Source organism: Macadamia integrifolia, chromosome 7 (genome assembly GCF_013358625.1).
Source record: "Macadamia integrifolia cultivar HAES 741 chromosome 7, SCU_Mint_v3, whole genome shotgun sequence".
NCBI lineage: Eukaryota > Viridiplantae > Streptophyta > Magnoliopsida > Proteales > Proteaceae > Macadamia > Macadamia integrifolia.
Genome location: NC_056563.1, coordinates 18,398,983 through 18,403,475, shown reverse-complemented (window position 1 = coordinate 18,403,475; position 4,493 = coordinate 18,398,983).

The window sequence follows — 4,493 nt, the reverse complement described above, 5'->3', positions numbered from 1 at the left end:
CCCCATTAACATTATAAATAAAGAAGATGAAGCTCCTAAAAGCCTAGAGTATTTTTGATAAAAAAAAAAAAATTGGTTGTTGCTATTGTCTTCTTTATGAAGAGTTGTCTTGTGTTTGATCAAGGCTGAAGGAATTGGTGTTTGATCCAATTGACTCTTTGTGGCGTGAAGTCCAAGAGGTTCCTTTCAAGTGTTTTTTTTTCTTCTTCAAGTTTTCTTCTTCTTATTCTCAAGTTTATCTACAAGGCCCTTCGATTCAGGTAGGTTTATTAGAGCTGCAAATACCAGGTACGATTCCTTCTATTTCTGCCCAGAATTTTCTGCAAAACAGAGCTTTCGGCTGATTTCAGAAACTCCAGATTCTGGTTTGAAAATTCTGATTTACAAGGGTTGTTCGACTCTTAGTTCTGGACTGTTGTTTGCTGCCTAATTTTGGGTGATTATTGGTTGTTCTCTGGTTTATAAAATCCTGCAGTCTTGGGTCTGGTTTGGTTGTCAAATCCATTCCTACATTAAAGTCCCAGTGCAATTACTGTAAGAAAAAAATTTAGGGAGGTGGGGCCACTAGATAGAAGTGGCATCTAGCCAGTGGTTACAAAAATGTCATGGATTGCCCTAGTTTTCCAAGTGAGATGAAGACCATAGCAACGGTGATGAGGTGCGGGGTACAAAAAAGGCATAACAAAAGGCAGTCAGCGAAGAGTTTGAGGATGCATGTCTAGAGAGGATGCCTATGTTAGGGAAGGAGAATTACGATAGTGAGGAGCTAGATAGGGATGATGCAGAAACGATAGAGGCTGCACAAGTGAGAAGGGAAAAGGTAGATAGCAAAACTACCATCAGAATGGAGCAAGAGAGATTGTTGCAGATGGCCGGGAGCTGGTTCATATACACAGGCTCAAGCAATGAGTCAGCCATAGGGGGAGGAGGAGGAGGAGGAGGCTGAGATGTAGAGAGCTAGAGATCCCAGTTAAAAGGAGCCAAAGGGTGAGGGCCCCAACCCCAGCCGTAACCCCCACAGCCATCCCCATAATCTATGACCAAGACATTGAGATCCTTGAGCAAGATCCTGCCATCTTTTCGAGACAGGACCACAAACAGAAGCTGAAAAAGATGGGTCTGATGCAAAAGGGCTAGTGGTGGTTGCTTTCTCCGAGTGGGCATTCTACCACAGCATTCCAGTCCATGCCACCACAAGGCCATATCAAAACATGTTAGATGAGAGAGGTAGGGTTGGCCCAGGAGTGAAGGGGCCCATGGCATATGAGATGTACAATGTTTACTTGCACCATCACACGCAGGAGTTGTAGGAGTATATTGAGGGGTTGAAGCCATTGTGGGAGAACTACGGAGTGACTACGATGTGTGAAGGTTAGACTAGACCCACTCAACAGTTCACCATCAACTATGGTCTATTGTGATGGTAGGATTGTCTTCTTGAAGTCTGGAGATGCATCCAAGAAGAAGGATGCAAAATATATATACAAGCTATTGAAGGAGGTGGTAAAAGATGTGGGGGTGGAGAATGTGATACAAGTTGTCACCGACTATGAGAGAAAAATTTAAGGCAGGGAAAAAACTAATAAACAATCCCAGGTACTGACTTTTTTGGACTCCAAGTGCCAGCCCACTGCATTGTCCTCATGTGAAGGACATGGGGAATCTTAGGCTTGTAATAGAAGTTGTAGACAAGGCAAGACAAGCAACCACTTTTGACAACATGGATTTTCCATGTAGATGTTGGGGGATGCGCTTGGTCCAACGGTAAAGGTACAACTTTTGTAACCTAGTGGTCAAGCGATCGAAACAGCCTCTCGAGACTCGAGGGGTAAGGCTGCGTAGTTCTCGCCCCCCTCAGACCTCGCACATGTGGGAGCCTCGTGCACCAGGGTACGCCCTTTTATGTTGAGAAGCAAGTGTGATGGGGACCTGGTGAGGCCAATGCTGACACGCTTGGCCACAAACTACACGTTCTGAAGAGCTTTGGTAAGAAGAAGGCTGGACATAGGTCCATATTTGCTTCAGAGGATTGGTTTTAGTGGCAAGAGTTTGCTTCTCGTGGGGGTCAAGCAATCTAGACGACCATTTCTAGTGACAAGTTTTGGGATGACCTAAAGAACATCATTAGGATCTTAGAGCCAATCTTCAGCATGTTGAGAATAGTGATCCACAGAAAAGCCCACCTTATCACACTTGTGGCCAGCTATTAATATGATGAAGATGCAAGTTGAGGAAGTGTGCATACGGGGTAACACAAAGTTCCTTGTCATAATCAAGGATCCTTGAGAGAGGTAGCTCATGCATCCATTGCATAAAGCTAGTGAATTTTTACTTTGTTCGCCTCGATTCTACTTCCATGTCATTTATCTGCTTATTCATTAGTTGCATTGCTTCTAGCATACTATCCCAATCCCAAGTACCAATACAATCAAAAACTAGGGATGAGACAATATCTGATACATGCAACTCAAAAAGTGGTAGTAAAGCTTGAGCCAAAAGTAAGCACTCAGTCCATTGTCAATCAAAAGGTAAGACTAGAATTTGTTTGGTACTTGAGAACTTATGCAATTATAAATTTGGTACCACTAGTACCAAACATTGAAATGCATGTAGATGAAAGCCTTCAAGGATGGCACTGGGAGTTTCGGCTGAGCATCGACCATAATGGGTCGGTATGGCACTACTGCTAGTTGGTCCAATCATCATTTATCATCACCTCACAATACTCTTTAATGCTCTTATGCAGCTGAATGGTGTGTGGAATAGACTCACCCAATCTAACCAAGATAACAATTAAAGTGCACTCCCAAACATATTCCAACAATGGGGGCGAGCACAATTGGAGTGCGTTCAACGTCATACACTCCAAGAGGTGGAACCAATTGGGTGCCAAGCGGCTGGAGGATTTAATCTATGTGCATTACAATATAAAATTGAGAGAGGAGCACATAAGCCTTGGCATGGACAACAATACAGCCCTAATTGAGTTGAGTGAAATCTTCCAATTAAAAGAAGATAATGAGGATCCCCTTTATGAGTGGGTCAAGGATCAAGGTGAGGTTGTATTAAATGAGATTGGGAGTCGGCCCAAAGCCAAGATTGCTCTATAGATGGGTCCTGATGTCGAGGAGTATGAATCAAAGGGCAAAATTCACTCACAGATCCAACATCCATATGAACCTAGGCTTGGCGAAGATGATGACAAAGAGTGGTTATGTTCCTCGGGTGGCACTCGCACACCTTCCCCAACTCAAGGCCATGATGGTGGTAGTGGTGGTGGTAATGATGGCGATAGATTAGCAGCCTTACGCGAGGAGGACTAGATGATACAAGATTACAAGATCTAAAACCAATGCCAAAACTTGTCAAATTCTCAAGGGAGTCAATTTGATCGTGCCACATAGGAGGTCACAATGTATGTACCGGGAGAGATACACTTACGGTCCACACATGCAGTTCAAACCTGAGGAGGCGTCAATTGGGATGGGCATAGATGTACCAAGCTTGTCTGGCACACTAGGAGCCATAAGTTTGTGTGAGAGTAGAGGATCTGAGCATTGGCGTGCACCATCCTTCACAAGAGTTGGCCCCAGTCCAACACATCATGTTCATAGTGGCTTCGAGAGCATTGGTTCAGCTACTGGGTATGGTGGATGTGGTGGTGGAACATCCTTCGAGAGGATTTGTTCAGCATTTGGAGGATATTGTGGCTATGAAAGCGGTCATGGTGGATCTACTACCTCATTCTCTAGCACTGTGCATGGGGGTGGGTCAGGTGTTGAGTCATCTTTCGTTAACAGCATCTTCTCGTATCCGGCCCAACCATTTGCACTGACTCCACCCAATTTCAGTCTCATTGAGCCATTCCCTAGGTTGGGATACCTCTAATAATGAAGGAGTTAGTTCAAATAGAACTAACCCTACAGTAGGATCGAAATCTTTCAAAATGCAAAGCAGCAAGTTAGCAACTTTATTAATCAACACCTCAAAATTACATATAAAATAATAATAAAATAGAAAAATATAGAAAAGGTAAGGAGGGGTAGGGAATGGGGAATAAAGGTAGTCTCACTCAAACTCGGCTCTCTCACCCACAGCCTCTCACTGCTTCACTGTATCTCAGAATCAATACCTCTCACAGCTTCAAGCCATTAACTCTCTTTTTTTTCATATCTTCATTCTTGTTCCTCTTTTCTGTCCAGCATATATATTTATAATCGGTTAGAACAGTCTTCTTAGAAACAAAATAAAATCTAATTAACAAACAACTAAAGGATCCTAAAATATAGAAACTACCTATTACATAAAATCAGAAATAACTAGAATAATAAACTTCTAAAACTCCATGCAAAGTAGCGCTTGTCTTGGACTCAAAGCACTCCAAGTAAGCTGTCATGGGCCCACCAAATCTGGGTGGATTCCTTCTCTTTAGTCTTCACCACAATGAAGAAAAGAATCCTAAACAGTAATTTTCTTACATCCCCCCCCCCCCC